The sequence below is a fragment of the Podarcis muralis genome, chromosome 6 (assembly GCF_964188315.1).
Source record: "Podarcis muralis chromosome 6, rPodMur119.hap1.1, whole genome shotgun sequence".
Classification (NCBI taxonomy): Eukaryota; Metazoa; Chordata; class Lepidosauria; order Squamata; family Lacertidae; genus Podarcis; species Podarcis muralis.
Genome location: NC_135660.1, coordinates 80,172,611 through 80,191,397, shown reverse-complemented (window position 1 = coordinate 80,191,397; position 18,787 = coordinate 80,172,611). Strand labels below are relative to the sequence as shown.

The following is an 18,787-nucleotide window of genomic DNA, read 5'->3' as shown; positions in this document are numbered from 1 at the left end:
TATACATGAGGTTCAGCATATAGGCCTAAAGACATCATGGCAGGAGGTTTCAGAGATGCACCTAAAATGGTCCTATTTGAAGCACTCTCATACCACTTGAACAGTCATGGCCTCTGCCATAAAATCACAGGAACTGTAGTTTGTTAAGGGTTCAGAGAACTGTTAGGGGAGCCTGCACACAGTTCCCAGCACCCTTAACAAACTAGGTTTCCCAGGGTTCTTTGGGGGGAAGCTGTAACTGTTCAAGTGGTGTAAGAGTGCTTTAAATGTATGGCGTTGAAGTGACCCGGTAAGAATATGGGAAGCTGCCTTACACTGAGAGAGTCCTTTGGTTCCTCCAGATCAGTATGATCTTTTTTGACTGGTGGTGGCTTTCCAGAATTTGGGATCAATCTAGGACCATTGAGCTCTGGGCTGCCTCAAGCCCAACCTTGGATTAGTGCAAAAATGCAGGTTCTCGAAGGGGAGCCCCCAGAAACTTTGCTCCTTTTTTGCCGCTGTGCTGAGCAAAGCCAAGGTTTGGTTTAGGAGATTATCTTAACCTGGACCCAGACGAACTGCTTTTCATTCCAGTTCATATATTCACTCCAGTTTTCCTAGTTCCTTATAGTTCTTCTGAACATTTCCATACGCTGACTATCTGATACTTCTGAATGCCCAACTTTATGAATTCCCTGTGCTGTAAGTCATATTTATATCCCCCGTGGCATCCACATTTGGGTCTTATTTTAATTTTTCTGGACATACAAATATAGTTCTATTACAGTACCTGATACACCGGCAATTAATAAGCCAGTTGCCAGATATGTTCGGAAAACAAGATGGGAATGGGCAGTAGGGATTAGGCGAGCAGAAAAGAGATCACAATCCTCCTTGAGTATTGCTCATCATGAAGTTCATTTTGCATCCTAACTGTTGAGGGAACTCGCCCAGTGACTTATTTGACAGGAAAAGTGGTGATGAAGTGACTGTTCCTCAGTGTTTGCCAGATACTGGAGTCAGGGGAAGAGGGAAAGCAAGAAAGAAATGAAAGAAATGAAAGGTGAGAAACTGGCAGTGTCTTTGGTTGAGTCTGGTGATGCTCTTTCAGATAGAAGCATTTTTGGAGTGAGTTCAGTTTGAACACTCATCACTACGTGTTTAATGGTTCTGTGCTTAGTCATGCAAAAGGCCTCATGGTATATTTTTCATTATCCACCTCTCCCAGATTTTTGGAAAGCTGTCATTGCATTTTGCAGTTATAAGCAGCAAAATCTGGTATCCTGAGCTGCCTTCCATCCTGTACACTTTCAAGTTTAGCAGCTTAATGGAGACCATTCCAAGTTGGCTTGTCTGCTGGGAAACATTGTGTATTGTATAGCAGCGGCCTTTCAAATGCGGCTGAACTACAACTCACATCATCCCCGACCCATTGACTACGCTGACTGGCTCCCAACAACTAATATGTCATTCAGGGATTTGTGTTATTTTCATGGGCTTTTTCTATGTGCTTCATTTCAACCCCCCCCCCCCCCGCAATAGATCAATCATATAAATAAATAAATCTGGAGGGCTACAGATTTTCCAACCTTCTTGTAGTAGATCCTGGGTCACGTTCCAAGATTGAACAGTAAATCTCATGGAGAGCTAGCTAGGCTTATTAGCAATATAATGCTCCCATACAGCTGCTCATTGGCACGGGAAAGGTCATCAGTGGTGGGCAAACTCTTTTCGGGAAATTTGCCACCATCACTACCTCAGCAAGCTTCTAAGGAAACTCAGGATTCACCAGAACACAGTTGGAAAGCTATTGTGGTGATGTGTGGTTTTCAGAAGGCAACCCCCCTTTGCTGCCCAAGATTTAGTAAAACTGCTGATTTGCTCCAGTTATGTTTTGAATGGACGCTTTTAGATCTCCTTCCATTTCATGCAAAGAGAACAGGGATGCACACAAGTCCAAGGCTCTTGCTGGCTTGTTCGTGTAACAACAGCCCATAGTTTGTTGTTACATCTGAACCTGGCCCAGAAAATGCTGCCCATTTTAAAAACGTATAAATTCTGCGGAACTTTGGGGAAGGTGCTTGAAAAGTGCAAAATCGCATGCCTTGACAACCAACATTTTAAACTTTGCATGGCTCAAAAGCTTTCCTCTGATTCTTGCTGTTGTTGGAGGAATAAAACTCTGTGTGTTCCTGTGTGGAGGGGGGAAGACTCCAAGCATAATACATGATCAAACCTCAATTTTGTTTAAAATCTGCTGTGTTCCCAAGAGCATTGTGTACTTGCTTTACCCGGAGTGTGTGCTTTTTTACCAACCCCTCTCCCGGAGGTTGCACATTATCCTGTTACTTAGTTAAGAGGGGCAACTTGCCTTGTGTGGCGACAGTTTGGGAAGAGGCATAAATAAGACACAGTTAATTGAAAGCAGATTCCCACTGTCTACCTCTAAAACCCACCCAGTCCATTAAAGCTCTCATGAATGACTCACTTTTGCAAAGAGAACTCTTTGCTCTTCTTCTGCCTCACTAAACTCTTACCTGGGGGAGGTAGAAGCTCTTGAATTTGGTGACATGGATTACTAGGGAATAAACAACACGTTAAAGTACAGTGTAGCGTTCAGAAGCCAGAAGGACACTGAGATTTAGCCCTTTGAACCTGCTTTGTTTCAATGAGTGGGTACGGTTGGTAATTGATACAGTGATAAGGAAAGGTCTTGACTGCATTACCTGGTGTCAGCTTCCGCTGTGCCCTGAACGGAGACCACAGACTGTATTTCATTTGAAGTGTGCTCATGCAAGAACAATAGATCACAGATTTAAGATGGGGCCTGGCTACTAAAGCAAGAGAGCCAGGTGGAGCAGCGCGAGAGGTAAATAGCCTTTTGTTTGCCTTTTAAGAAATAATAATCGGGGCAGCTGCTGCTGGAAAAGGATTATTTATAGCAATAGCAGGTTAGGCAAATCAAGGGCAAAACTTTGCACTGTTGTGTCTTTTAATTTCTGAGTTACGTCTTTGGGAGGGAATATTACAAATACCACATAAACTTACCTTAAGCATCAGCAAGTCATTTTAAGAAGGGGATTAAAAAAAAAAAAGCAGTAGCAGCATTTTGTCTGCAAGTTAAGCTGTTCCAGTTATCCATTGGTTTTGAGTTTGTGTGTGTGTGCGTGTGTGTTAAGATTGTGCAGTTCTCTTTCGCTTGGTTCATTCTTAAGTCAGCCTGGATAGCTCAGTTGGTTCGAGTGTGGTGCTGATAATGCCAAGGTTTCAGGTTTGATCCCTGTATGTATAGGATGGCTGCATGTTCCTGCATGGCAGAGGGTTGGACTAGATGATCCTCAGGGTCCCTTCCAACTCCACAATTCTTTGTTTCAACATTTACAACATTAGGCCCATGTGCCACATTTTGATTAGATAGGGAAGGACCATAGCTCAGCGGTAGAGCATCTGTTTTGCATGCAGAAGGTTTGACAATCACTCGTAGCCCAGTAAGATTGTCCCCCATGAACACGGTCTTAACAGTGAGTCCATAAGTGACTGTGGAGGCAAAACTTTTGCATCACAGTAAAATCTATGATGCATGAATATAGCCTCACTACACTCCTTGAAAGTTGTTCAGACTGGCTAAGTGTGAGTCCATGTACAGAAAACCCCCAGCAGGGGCAGATCTTGCTCAGCAATGGATTAATGTCTCGTTAACAATAAGCTTGAAATAATAGTACTGAAAATTCAAACATGAATGAAAGAACATAGCATGGAGAGGAACAAGCTACCATACCTCTGAAATAATTGACCATCACAACAACTAGGTTAAAGGATGTGCTACAGTAGGCTTTCTTGATCAACATCAATAAAACATCTAAAAATAACTACACAGATATAGTCTAAGTTGATTAGCAGTAATTGCCCTGAGTCAGTGTAGTCACTGATGGGTGATGTCATGTGTAATATTCTCTTAAAGTGATTTTAGCAGACGTAGCCTTTTGAAGAGCTCTTATAGTCGGCATAAATATCTTCCTGGTTCCAAGCGGGATGCCAACAGTCAATGATATGTCTAAATATGACATAATACGGTATTAGATTATATCTTTGTGCTTTTCTTGTTATATGTTGCCAAAGAAAAATGACAGCATCTGTCTTTTTAATGCAAAAAGGGAGCCATTAAAATCTTTGAGAAGCAGAACATGGTAGCAGGGAAATCATGTAAGAACAATGAAGGTGAGCTTTCAAATATTTATCTAGGATCTTCAATCCTCTTAGTCACAACATAAGCATTTGACTTTTCTGCAAAGTCTGGAGATGATAACAGTGGAGAGGTTCTTATACTATGCTCATGAATTGAGGCAGAACTTATGTGCATGTATAGAGGAGAGGGCATAGTTGGCCTGCTCTCTAAAAAGGTCTGGGCCTGACTCAATATGTGTTTGGTTAAAATGTAGTAGTAGTAGTAGTAGTAATAGTAGTAGTAGTAGTAGTAGTAGTAGTAGTAGTAGTAGTAGTAGATGCATTATAGGACTCCTCCCCCATATAGGTAAAGGTAAAGGTACCCCTGCCCGTACGGGCCAGTCGTGTCCGACTCTGGGGTTGCGTGCTCATCTCGCTCTAGAGGCCGTGAGCCGGCGCCGTCCGAAGACACTTCCGGGTCACGTGGCCAGCGTGACAAAGCTGCAGCTGGCGAGCCAGCACCAGCGCAGCACATGGAAACGCCGTTTACCTTCCTGCTATAAAGCGGTCCCTATTTATCTACTTGCACTTAAGAGTGCTTTCGAACTGCTAGGTGGGCAGGAGCTGGGACCGAAGGACGGGAGCTTACCCCGCTGCGGGGATTCGAACCGCTGACCATACGATTGCAAAGTCCTAGGCACAGAGGTTTTACCCACAGCGCCACCCGCGTCCCCCTCCCATATATATATATATATATATATATATATATATATATATATATATATAAAGGTACTCCTCTTCAGACTGGACCAATAGTATTTTTCTCAGTCCTGGTCAATCCAGAAGCTTCCTACTGCTTGCCAAATGCAGGAACTAATGTTGGGCACCCACCTCCATTCTATGCCTGAAAAAGATTCTGAGGCCAACATGATAGCTCAGTTGGTTAGAGCATGCTGCTGATAACCCCAAGGTTGCAGGTTTGATCCCCGTATGGGACAGCTGCATATTCCTGCATTGCAGGGGGTAGGACAGATGATCCTCAGGATCTCTTCCAACTCTACAATTCAACCTGGTATGCTGGCCTGCCACTTCCTTCAGTACAACGTCACAGATACCACACTGGACTTGAGGTTGGGGAAGAACTGCTAGCAGCTGTTGTCCCTCTTATTAATAGACACAGGCCAGGGACCCCTACCTTTCAGTCATAGCGAGCATGGGGAACCATTCCCATCCTCAACACAATAGCAATGCCAGGATCATACAAGCTGCCCACATTAAGTGAAAAGTATAATTTTGTGTTTACAATCTCCTAGCAGTTAAATAAGTATGTAACTCTGGCTCTAGTTTTTCAAATGTCTCTTCCAAGTACCGATTCATTAGCTTTGTGCTTCACCTCCCTTCTCCAGTTATCAGTCTTTCCCTCTACAAGGGCATTATGAACCAAAAGTTGCACATTTGATTTGGAGGCATCCTCCTCCAGCAAAAGCAGCTTTTTAAGAAATAAATTGGAGTGGGAAATGAATGAATGGATGAATGGATGCATGCACGAATGCCTGTTAGTTGGAAAGACCTTTTTTCTTTTTCTCTTCCGCTCCTTATCACAGTTATCTTCCAGAAGGCAAAGAACCTCACCCCCCCCCCAAAAAAAGTCCCCTTAACCGTCAATCCAATCAATTAGGATTTGCCCCCCCATCAATAATTAACAAAAGCTTTAAATCAATTCAGCTTTGCGGTACTAGTTGTAATACTTAATGTTTAACAAGGAACTGTAATCCTCTTTCACAGTTGAAGCATTTGGCTTTGTAGAATGTAAAAGTGATGACTGGATAAGTTAAACAATGGCCAGGATCCAACCTACTCTCTCCAGTGTTTTGAGTGGAAAGTGTTTCCGTTCAAGTGGAAGGGGTTTTATTTCCTGCTGGTGAGAGTCCATTGGGCATCATAGGATGTTGCTTCAGAAGCGTTGTGGTGGGGGTGGCTTTGTGGGGCAGCAGAGGATGCTGTTGGAAGGGGGTGCTGAAAGGAAATCATCATTCATGGCACTTTAGACCCCATCCATAGCTTGCTTGCGGTTTCACAAGAAAACAGAGCAGGAGCCATATTTAGTTGGCGTGCTATGTCTCAATGTCAGGGTAATATGAGCCATGGCTCATTGGGGCTCAGCCCAAAGCCAGCATTCAGGGAGAAGGATCAGTCGTCTCATAAGAAGAGGATATTTCAGAGAATGGGCAGAGTGCCTTCCAGTGCTGGTTGGCAACACTAAACTAAGCTGACAGAGAGAGGGCCGCCCCCTGGAATGGTTGTAACAGTCATGGTGGATGCAGTGATGCAGGCAGGTCCCCTTTTCTTCTGATTACTGAGAAAGGGGGAGATAAGGCAGCGGAGAGTTTGGTGAGGACGCAATGCCAGGAGCTTTGGATTGGCTCTGCCATTGCACATGCACCGAGCTCCCTGCTTCCTTCTGTGTCCCAAGTAAGGATGCAGGCAGGAGGGAGCTGGCTGAGGGCAGAATGAAGTTGTTGGGGCAGTGCCCCATTTGTCCCCATTGACTAGCTTCCCCTGGTACCTTCTCAGCACTGAGTAATCAAAACCAGCCGATAGGCATCCAGGAGAGGAGGAGAAAGGCTTTCAAGTCAGCGAATGTGTCTTATTGGTATGCTTGAATTCCTACACCTCTTAAATTAGAAATGAAATCCTTCAGGGTAGTCACAAATAACTGGCAATTGCCAGATAGCCATTTAAAAGGTTACCGTGTGCACATGTAACCTTGTGGGGGAGTCATTTCTCCCTACCATCCTGTTACTTCTCCATTTCTCCCAGATTATTGAGCCTTGGTAATAATGGTAGTTTTACCATGTGGTTCGAGGTTCCAGGCAGCCATCTATCTCGCCATGTGGATACAATTACCATATGCTAAGCTTTAAAGTGATGACTACTTGGCCTGCAAGCATTTATTTTTATAGTCCAAGGTAAAAAAAAAAAAAAATTCAGGATGGAGGCTTTGAGCAATTTTACTTTGGGATTTTCTCCAATAATGAAGCCTCTGTGGAGAAAAGGAAGCACAGGAACTTTATTCTCTATCTCTGAATATAGCTTCTCCATCTCTGGTGACGCCATAATTAGAAACTGTACATCCTTCCTACATATCTGAAGCGTTTTTCTCCCCACTGTGTCAGCATTATATTTTAGCGTTGTGGTCAAGAGCTAAGGCCATAAAGGTATTTTTAAACTAAAGTTCCTTTAAGCCAGTAAGTTCAGAAACTCTTTTGACTTGTGGCCTTCTTCTAAAAGTCAGTTTACCTTTTGGAACTCCTTTCCCACTGAGCTTTTTTAAAAAATGAGTGAGAGTCGCCTGGGATATCCTCTATCCATTGTTGGGCTCCAACTCCCCTCTGTTGAGGCTTTCTTTTTACAATCAAGTGGTCTTTTAAGTTTTATGAGCTAAATAAATGAACTAGAAGAGAAGCCATGGGAAAATACTAAAATAATATTTAGTGATGGGGGATTGGAGATTAGAAATTGAATTTCATGGTTCTAAAACCCCTGAGCCTGTTTCAATCCAAGTCCATAATGACCTGAACTTTGTTCCTTCCCCATCTGTGAGTGTCCCTATTACCCACTTTTCCTAACTTAAACAAGCAAAATGGGTTTCAGGCAGGATTTGAGGAGCTACAGTGGTACCTCTGGATACAGACACTTCAGGTTACAGATGCTTCAGGTTACAAACTCCACTAACCCAGAAATAGTACCTCAGGCTAAGAACTTTGCTTCAGAATGAGAACAGAAATCGTGCGGTGGTGGCGCGGCGGTGGTAGTGGGAGGCCCTATTAGCTAAAGTGGTACCTCAGGTTAAGAACAGTTTCAGGTTAAGAACGGAGCTCCGGAACAAATTAAGTTCTTAACCCGAGGTACCACTGTATAAACATCAGAATTGAGTTCTGGATGCTGCCACAACTATAAGCAACAGCATCTACTGGACAGTGGGAAACATAGAAGCAGGGCTGGGCGCTATCTGGTTTTCAACACCACAATGTACACCAGCTAAATATAACAATATATCACCATATATCGGCAGTAGTGGAGGCTCTTGCTGGGCCTCCCTGCAGTGGCAAGGGGCCCACCATACCTCCCCGCAGCAGCGGAGGGCCTTGACGAGGCTCCCTGTGGCGGTGGAGGGCCTTAAAATATAAGGAAGTAGTGGATTTAATAAAAAATATAAAGCAAACTTCCATATAATATATTTAATGTATTTTCAACTAATTTAAGAGTAGTTTAAGTGATTTACTAGCCAACTTGCATCTGCTTCCCCACTCAGAGGTCCCACTTATAGTTTCAATCTATGCATGTATAAGCCCCACTGAGTTCAACTAAACTTGCTTTTACTTTCCTGGGAGTAAGTCTCAATGATTTCAGTAGGGATTGCTTGTGAGTAGACATGCATTTGCTTGCACTGCTTACCGACAAATCCCCTCCCCATCATTCTCACATGGGGAACCTCCCATTTCAGCATAAGGCAGCCAGCTAAACATTCTCCTCTCCATTCAGTCCTCCACAGAAGCCCCCCTCCCCCCCTGCAAAAGCCCCCATACCACCAATCTCTCCCCTTTTTAAATCTCTCCTTCTTTTAAGGGAGGGAAGGAGGGCAAGCAAGCAAGCAGAGACTTAATCTCCTTTAAATAAATTTTAGAAACCTTCATTTTTAATATGGGGGAAAACTATTTAGGGGGAACCACCAGAAGATAGAATAAAAACTCTTCCCACTCTTTTTTTTTTGGGGGGGGGGGGGTCAGTGTGAGGAAAGAAAGAAGTGTTTTCCAGTTCTTTGTTTACATTCTCTGTTCACTTTGCCCCTGGATCTTTAATTGTCTAGCCATGGGGGTCCCTCCTGGATTGTTAGCAGGCTCTGCATAATTAGCTGAGTTCTAAGTGGAAAGATACAGGTGAAGCTAGAAGAGTTTGCTGGTTTGTGTGAGGGCTTATCCTTACTTCTTATTGGCTAGGAGGGAGTATACAGTGGTACCTTGGTTCTCAAACTTAATCCGTTCCAAAATCAAGGCGTTCCAAAACCAAGGTGTGCTTTCCCATAGAAAGTAATGAAAAACAGATTAATCTGTTCCAGACTTTTAAAAACAACCCCTAAAACAACAATTTAACATGAATTTTACTATCCAATGAGACCATTGATACATAAAATGAATGTACTGTACTATAAAATAAATAAGACAGTATTGTAGATGATTTAGAATCCCCCCCCTTACCTACACTGATGATAGTCATTGTTTGGATGGGGGGCTTTTATCCATTTCTGCAGTCACACACAATCAATCAATCAATCAATCAATCAATCAGTAGCTGAACTGGGTTCCACACAGTCACAAAAACAAATTAACCGAAAAAGCCCCCAAAACACAAAATCAACAGCAAAAACAAAAGTGCCAAACTTAATCTGTTCCGGTAGTCTGTATGACTTCCAAAATGTTCGAAAACCAAGGCACAGCTTCTTCTTCTTCCTTTTCTAATAATATTTCTTACTTTTGCAACAATTTAAACACTACAAAGAAAAACAAAGAAAAAACAGCACATTACAATACAAAAACACTACATAACACTAAAACATTAAACTAACAAGACAAAACAAAAACAATTTAAAAACACATCAAAAAAAGAAAAAAATAATTCAATATCTTATCTTTCTTTCACATATTTCCACGACCTCCTTACACCTCCCTTTTTGTATTCCACTTCTATTAATTATTTCAGCAATTCCTTTCCATCTTCCCGTTTTCTATCCTATAATTATTTTAACACATTTTAACCAAGGCACAGCTTCTGATTGGCACAGGCGCCCCGGAAACAATAGCCGACAGCTGCATCAGACGTTTGGCTCCTGAAAAAGTTTGAAAACTGGAACACTTACCAGAACGTTTCCAGTGTTTGGGAACCAAGGTGTTTGAGAACCAATGTACCACTGTATTACCTTGTTGAAACACTACAATGTTGTTTTAATACCTGGCATTCAACGATTTATCACACAGCCTATTGGAGCCACATTTTCTTGGGACTGTGATCTGGATGTGCTGACATGCGCTTGCTTCAGCATCCATTGACCTGGGGAAGCAGTGTACAATGCCTTGAGCATTTCCCACTATCTGTTTCCATGGAATGCTTGTGCCACTGTCCACCTCTTTGTGATGTCAACTAATGTTGCAACAAGTATGTGTGGCAATTGCCTCAAGTCGGTCTTGCCAGCTCATTGCGTTGGTAAGGTGAATTTGGATAAAAGAGGAAGGGCTGGCTTGGAGGTTAGTAACAAAGAGATCTCTAGGCCCCATAATGCTCTAGCCTTCTGATAACATCATCAGGAATGATAGGACTGGGCAGGAAATATGTGGAGAAAGCCTTGTCTCCCACTGCCCTGCCTTTTCTGTGGTTGGATTAGAGGGTGATTTAAATACAGTGGTACCTCGGGTTAAGAACTTAATTCGTTCTGGAAGTCCATTCTTAACCTGAAACTGTTCTTAACCTGAGGTACCACTTTAGCTATTGGGGCCTCCTGCTGCCACCACGCCACTGGCCCGTGATTTCTGTTCTCATCCTGAGGTGAAGTTCTTAACCTAAGGTACTACTTCTGGGTTAGCAGAATCTGTAACCTGAAGTGACTGTAAGCTGAGGTACCATTGTATATGTGTCCCATGTCTGGGTCCGTGTTTGAAATTCTCCAGGTGCAGTTTACACCTGGCTATCGGCCACTTGAGACCAAGTTAAGATGCCCGGGCGCCAGGATGGTGCCTGACGTCTCCACCACCTGGAGGTGCATGCCTGGGGATCCTTGGATCATTCCTGATTTCACATACAGTGGTACCTCAGGTTAAGTACTTAATTCATTCCAGAGGTCTGTTCTTAACCTGAAACTTAACCTGAAGCACCACTTTAGCTAATGGTGCTTCCTACTGCTGCCGCCGGAGCACGATTTCTGTTCTCATCCTGAAGCAAAGTTCTTAACCTGAGGTACTATTTCTGGGTTAGCGGAGTCTGTAACCTGAAGCGTATGTAACCTGAGGTACCACTGTACTAGCAACACATCCTGTAGAATTCTATCCTTTATATTTTATCAGCACAATCAGAATGAATTTGAGGAACCAAAAAGTCGTCTTGAAAAATGCGACTTTTGAGCTGTCTGGCCCAAAAATGGCAACTAGGCATTCCGTTTGGGTGACTGTAACCCTGGTTTAAAGAGCCACTTGGTGCCTAGCTTATATATCTGAGTTTCTAACACTGGTTTCGGGTGCAGTGTGGCAACCCCAATTTGGAGCCATGTGGGCAACCCTCTGAGTGTTTGTCCTTATCGTGCTATTGCTGTAGAAGTGCTAAGCTTTAGATCAGCAGCTTGGAACAGTGATCAATATGGTAGCCACTTCATTTGAATGCCTTCCTGACAGGAGATAGACTTTCTTAATTGTTATAAGTGCCAATACAGTTGAGAGTCTGTTGGTATTCATCCAACTTCCATGTGAGTGTTGGCTGTGTCCTAGACTAAGCTTGAGTCCCTACCCACTTTTCAAGGTCTTCAGGTTACCAGTAAATTATATCTATACACTTGGCAATTTCTTTGCAAAATCCTGCAACTAATTGAAATGCCCTATATCAAACAGCAGACCATCAAAATAATTGCAGAAAAAATGGGGGGAAGGCTTCAATTTAAACTTTGAGGACAAAAGCTTTGATGCAGGGGAAATCAGACAAGGTCCCTCCCCCGCCCCTGCTTATATGGAAGCTTGCCAAAGGTTGCATTTATGTTCATTGAAACTTTAATTCCAAAAACCAGCACTTAAATGCTAATAGGAACAGGGTTTAGAAGCTCAACTGCCCTTCTCTCTCTCTCTCTCTCTCTCTCTCTCTCTCTCTCTCTCTCTCTCTCTCTCTCATACATACACACACCCACACCACAAATGTAAGTTAATCCCCCACTCCCAAATCTTGAAAGTTGGCATGTGTGTTTCTAGTTTGCTGGCATTTCTTTACAGCACAAGGGAGAGAGGAACCTTCCCTTTACTCCTTCCAGTATGTCAGTAGGCAAAGCAGCTACAAATTTGTGGGAAAATACTGTTTGTGCATCTTTTTCTGTTGGAATTTCAAATAGGGCTAAGCTGAAATGGCCTATGTTTTAATTTGACTTTGTTTTCACACAGATTAGAAAATCTCCCTTTTCCAGTAATTCTTCAACATGCGCTGCTAAAACAATTCAACCATGTTTTGAATGGCATTAATGCTAGAGAAAATTCAAGTTACTGTATACACCTTGGGGCTCCTTGGATCAACCAGATATCCCAGGTACAGTCATACTTTGGTTTGCGAACGTGATCCGTGTGGGAGGCACATTTGCAACCCGCAGTGCTGCGTCTGCGCATGCACGTGATGCGATTTGGCTCTTCTGCGCATGACGTCATTTTGCAGTTTTGTGCATGCACGAGCACCAAAACCTGGAAGTAACCCGTTCCGGTACTTCTGGGTTTGGCGCGGTCCGTAACCCGAAAACATGCAACCCACAGCATTCGCAACCCAAGGTATGACTGTAGTGGCAAAAGAGGAAGAAAGAGGCGAGCCTCACACTGGTGCCCAGACATACAAGAAACATTAATAATATGAAATTTTCAAGAATCATCGACTTTCTAGAGTTGGAAGGGACCATGAGGGTCAACTAGTCCAGTCTGTAGCAGTGCAGGAATCTTTTGCCCAGTGTGGGGCTCGAACCCATGACCTTAAGAGTCTCATGCACTGCTAACTGAGCTATGTGTTTCAGTGAGGCACAAAAACAGTATTTCGGGTGGGTCCTTAGAGGGCAGTTGGAATGCTGCTTCTCTTCTGTGCAAACTGTACTCTGTGAGCAGTCACCCTGTTGCTCTGCTGCTGCTGAAACAAGAGCATTCAAGTTGCTCCCTAGAGAGCCTGCACTATGGATGTCACCCTTTTGGGTGTTTCTGCATCTGACTGTCACCTTATTTTAGACACTGAGGGAAGCAGCAGAAAAGTTGCTAACGGAGAAGGCACAAAACTGTTTTGGCAAAAAAGGGAGTTTTCTAGTGTCTTCTCTTTGGCAAGCAGTTATTCGGTACTTGAAGTACATATTGTGAGACAAAAGTAGAATGTTGCAAATATTTGGATGAGCCTTTACTGTAGATCAGGATGTGGGCTTGATGATCTTCACCTCTTCCTTTTCCCCCAAGGGGAGCAATCACTGTGATACAAGTAGCATATTTGTGTTACACTTTGGAAACCTTGGATAGTCCCTGTTTTGACCTTGGAAGACCCATTGTGACAAACATTGAGAACAGGGTGCTCTCCTGTACCAGTTAGATTTTGTTCTGTATAACAGCTGGAAAGGATAAGGAGTTTGTACATGCGACTGGGGCTAGGGGTGAGGGAGAGATTGAATTAAGTTTGCATTAAAAATCAAACCTACCTAATTTGCACTGCTCAGGACAGTGGGAGAACTAAAACACAGCTGTCCTTCAAAATGTGTGCACCTCTGAATCTCCTTGTGATGCAGTTCTCGAACCAAACGTTTACAAAGAAGTATATATTGGTGGAAGGGACGCGGGTGGCACTGTGGGTAAAAGCCTCAGTGCCTAGGGCTTGCCGATCGAAGGTCGGTGGTTCGAATCCCCGCGGCGGGGTGCGCTCCCGTTGTTCGGTCCCAGCGCCTGCCAACCTAGCAGTTCGAAAGCACCCCCGGGTGCAAGTAGATAAATAGGGACCGCTTACTAGCGGGAAGGTAAACAGCATTTCCGTGTGCGGCTCTGGCTCGCCAGATGCAGCTTGTCACGCTGGCCACGTGACCCGGATGTGTCCTCGGACAGCGCTGGCCCCCGGCCTCTAGAGTGAGATGGGCGCACAACCCTAGAGTCTGTCAAGACTGGCCCGTACGGGCAGGGGTACCTTTACCTTTACCTTTATATATTGGTGGAAACATGCATTACATTAGAGAAAACCACATGCAAAAATATGTTTATTAGGAGAAAGTCACACTAAAATGCTGATGAATTTTCATGTTACACACACACATTTATACACATGCAATGCAGATGAGGTGCCCACATATATGTGTGCTCAATATAACAAATGGAGAGGGTCACAAATCATACTTTTCCCATGCCTTCCCAAGTATATATACATGCTTGGTCTTAGGGTAGATTCAGATTAGGAATATGAACTTTGGGAATTCTATTGCAAAGTGACTTGATCCATGCTTCCTGGACTAATGTGCAGGTTGGAACTTAATTATCTGCCGGTGTTCCCAAATATTGGAACTTTTTTATATAAAAAAAACCCCACAGGGAACCTTGTCTTTGCATACTGTTTTAAAACTATTTTTGACTCAGAAGAATAATTTCTAAGTGCATTTTAAACCTATTTTGATACATTTCCTTTACTCAATAACAATTTCAGTTTAATGCAGAAATGGCATGGAACAGATTTATAGGTGTGCAAATGCAAAAACAACCAAAAATATACTGATTTGCTTAGGCCAAACACAGATAAGCAAGATTTCCCCCTAAGAAATGCAACTTATCACATGAAACCCCAAGCTTGAAGCACTATCTTGAAATGCGTCTGTTTTACTGGTGGTTCAGAAGGCTCAGTTATTGGTTGGTATGGTTGCCAGAGTTCTTTGTGCTGCAGTGTGTCTTCACAGTTAGCTCAAAGGAAAGTACAAAATAAAAAAAGGAAGAGGTGAGAGAAATGGGCATGAAGGGACAGGACAGGTGCTAGCATTTTGTGGACATAACAAGGGCTGCTGAACACTGATTTACTAAGTTTCCCTCTACATGATTAGCAGATGGAATTGAGTTTCCACTTTTGTTTTCCACATATATTATCCATGTGGGAGAACTAAGGGACTCTGTTAAAGTTATCATATAGTAAACACTGTTTGTTGCTTCTCTTCAAAAAATGCTTCCTGGTTGGTCTGGGGGATCAGTTTGCCCCCCCCCTTTTTAAAACGGAAATACTTGAATTGTAACTATTACTTTTTTAAAATCTCTATATAAAACAGCTTCTAGTATATAAAACAGAACACAATCAAAATAAAAACAGGATACTGTCGTTAGTTTCCTGTTCTTGCATTTGTGTCACACCTGCTCACAGTGCTACAGCATCAGGCGCTCACAGATCGTATATCATTAACTCATGTAAATGTTATTAACAAGACTTGAGTCAATACTGCTGCGCATTGTACAAGCGATTACTCTGTCAGCTTAGGGCAGATCCACACCTCGTATCTAAGAGCACATCCAGTTGAACATTTAAAACTTCTGATTTCCCTCCAAAGAATCCTGGGAACTGTGGCTTGCAAAGGGTACTGTGAATCATAGCTCCGTGAGTGGGAAACTGCAGTTCCCAAGATTCTGTGGGAGAAGCCATGTGCTTTCAGTGTTCTTTAAATGTATGGTGTGGTTTTGCATTTAGTCCTCCACAGAAAGGGTTGCTTTGTTTGTTTGTTTTTTGGTAGATCAGAATATTTTAAAGACTATTATAAAGGCATTGGTGATTCACATTAAGTTTCTTTATGCACTCAAGGGCAGTTCTAAATTCTGGAAGGATGCAGAATTCAGTGGTGGATTTCAGGCCCACTGGGGATGGGACCTTCTGAAGTATGGGAGGCAGAGGCTCACAGGACATGGGAGAGCTTTATTTGCACTATGCAGCCCACAGCAGTCTCATTGGTGTCTGTAGAGGCCCTGGTGTTTGACCTAGTTGGCCTAGAGGTCTATGCCCTCTTCTCATGTTACTCACCCAGGAAGATAAACATAACTATGAAGGGAATTTCGTAGAGTAGTAGAGTTGGAAGGGATCCTGAGGGTCATCTGCCCAGCCCCCTGCAATGCAGGAATATGCAAGTGTCCCATACGGGGATTGAACCTGCAACCTTGGTGTTATCAGCACCTGCTCTAAACAACTGAGCTATCTAAGTACATCTTTAGGCCAACACCCTGAGGTAGCACAGTCCATTCCAGTCCTTCATCTTTTGAGAGATAACATACCAAAGAAGACAACCTTTTCTCTACATAGACTCTCCAATATGCTTTAGGGTTTAGGGTTCTTAATCATCTGGGAAACCTACTCTTCTCTAAATCAACCTGTGAGGGCTGCAAGGAGCCACACCATCTCCAGGGTTGAGGCTGAATGCACAGCCCCATTGAATCTGCGTTGCCCTTTCACACGAGTAACATGCATAGAGGGCTCTTGTGCAACCCGGTGGCAACTGGGGATTCAGTGGGGTTGTTATGTATCCCATTTCAAATGGAATTTGCTGGGTCTACAAATCATGCCAAGTGATTCATTTCCCCACAAATCAGCAAGTTTTCAAACCGATCCATTCTTAAGGAAATCAGCCCTGAGTGCTCACTGGAAGGACAGATCGTGAAGCTGAGGCTCCAATACTTTGGCCACCTCCTGAGAAGAGAAGACTCCCTGGAAAAGACCCTGATGTTGGGAAAGATGGAGGGCACAAGGAGAAGGGGACGACAGAGGATGAGATGGTTGGATAGTGTTCTCGAAGCTACAAACATGAGTCTGACCAAACTGCGGGAGGCAGTGGAAGACAGGAGTGCCTGGCGTGCTTTGGTCCATGGGGTCACAAAGAGTCGGACACGACTAAACGACTAAACAACAACAACATAATTCAAGTATAAATAAGTTACATAAAGACCATCTTGATCCATAGACATTCAACTGAGATTTCAGCTTCCATTTATGTGAGGCTCTGAGCTATGTCTGATTTGTTCCAAGTTGAGTTGTTGGAGGTCTAGTGATGTTCTTACCATGTGTCTGAAATCAAAGGTGGAAAATTGCAGTACTTTCCTCTTCAGGGATTACATTCCATCATCTTTGCCATATCTTAGTAACACCGTCTGCTCTTAACATTACCGTACATTTCCGATGTACAGTGTTTTTTTTGCCAGAGCTGGAGCAGAGCGCATGTTTTCCCTTGTTTTGCTGGAAACTACAGCAGATCAAAGATGCTTCATGTAATGATCATCAGTCTGCACGGAGTGTCTCTGTGTTACATATTAACCAGCTTTGATGCCTCTTTACATGAGGTCACAGCTTCCCAAATTAATTCTGTCACAGGAGAGGATTCATTAGATTCTTAATTGACTATTTCCTTACAAACAAGCAGGAAGGAACTTCTAGAAAACAAAGTAATTAAACAGTAAGCAATGCACATAAATCATATTTCTGAGCAAATTAATGAAAAAAATACAGAATTTGTTGCACTTTATACAAAAGGTGTTTTTGTTTGTTTGTTTTTTGGCAAGTATACAAGTGATAACCCAGGGTCCTCAGCCAATGTTTTTGAAGTTCAAGCTTGGTTTTTTAAGACAGGCTGCGTATCAATCCTGGCTGCAACTTCATGGGCATGGGGAATTTGTGCCTTTTTCTACAGAGTTCTTTCCACCATGAATATGTTTGCAGTTGATAAATGTAAAGTTGGATGTCTCATGCCAGTGTTAGACCTGTGGCAGAAACTGATTGCATCAGTTTACTTTGTGGATTGAAAAACAGAATTGTGCCTTCACAACCCCATTGAATGTTTGAAAAGGAAATAGCAGTTCTTCATAATGAAAGCACTTTCACGTGAGAGGTGCATAGTTATGTTTATCACTCAGTTCTTTAGCAGTTTTCAGCTGCCAGCAGAGGCTTTCACTGATTTTTTTTTCATATATAAAAGAGTAACGACATGATACTGTACCAACTACGTTTTGAAAATAAGGAAAAGATTGAAAAAAGTACCTCCTGTATTGCCAGTTTTGTGTGAGGCAGTGGGATAGTGCAAACACTTTTTATTCCGCTCTTAGAGCTGAGCTGAATTTCCATGAGTTTTGATTTTTGTGTTTGATGGGGAGGAGGAAGTGCTTTTGGTGAAGTGTTACAAAAATTGCGCAACGCTTAAAAGTGTTCCTACGCTTTGTCCAAGTGTTGAATATTAATCACAGCTCCAACAGTGCTCTTCAAACTCCCTGGAAGTCTGAGTTTCACCCAGAAAATATATTTAGTAGGGGCGTCTAACCTGTGGCCTTCCAGATGTTGTTGGACTCTATCACTCTCTCAAGCCAACATGACTAATAGCCAGAAATGGGGGGAACTGCAGCCCAACAAAATCTGGAGAAGCCACAGGTTAACCTGACTGAGTTCAGTCAGTCAAGTTCATGGACTGCACAGTTCTCTTGTTTCTAAGCTCAGATGTTTCCTTGTGCTGTGTTCTGTCAGATAACTACACTCCAGAGACAGTTCCTTAGAACCTTAAAAAAGAAGAAGCTTTTGAAGGCTTTTGAGTGCTAACCTCATGGACCTGGCTGCCTAAGACCCCTGGTGCCTTGTTTCACATGGGAGGTAGCTATAATGAAGATGATTCTGAAACCAGTATCACTCCTGGGAGGTGAGGCACAGCTCTGAGGTAATGTGGGAGACAAGGCCCTGTCATTTGAACGTAGCTTATGATATAGGGCACATGCCAGAGACCATCTTCAGGTAGAAACCATCTTTGGTAGATAGACCCTTTTTTTAAAAAAATGGCCTAAAGGAGGGTTGGAAATTGAAATAGTTGGAGTTGATAATGAATAGCAGTAGCCTCTGTTCATAT

The 18,787-nt window shown here is 43.0% G+C and overlaps 1 protein-coding gene across 2 annotated transcripts in view; it reads left to right on the top strand.

Moving 5' to 3' along the window:
* The window catches only part of RET (ret proto-oncogene), an 89,180-nt gene that overhangs the window by 16,508 nt on the left and 53,885 nt on the right, over positions 1–18,787 (top strand). The window lies entirely within an intron of this gene.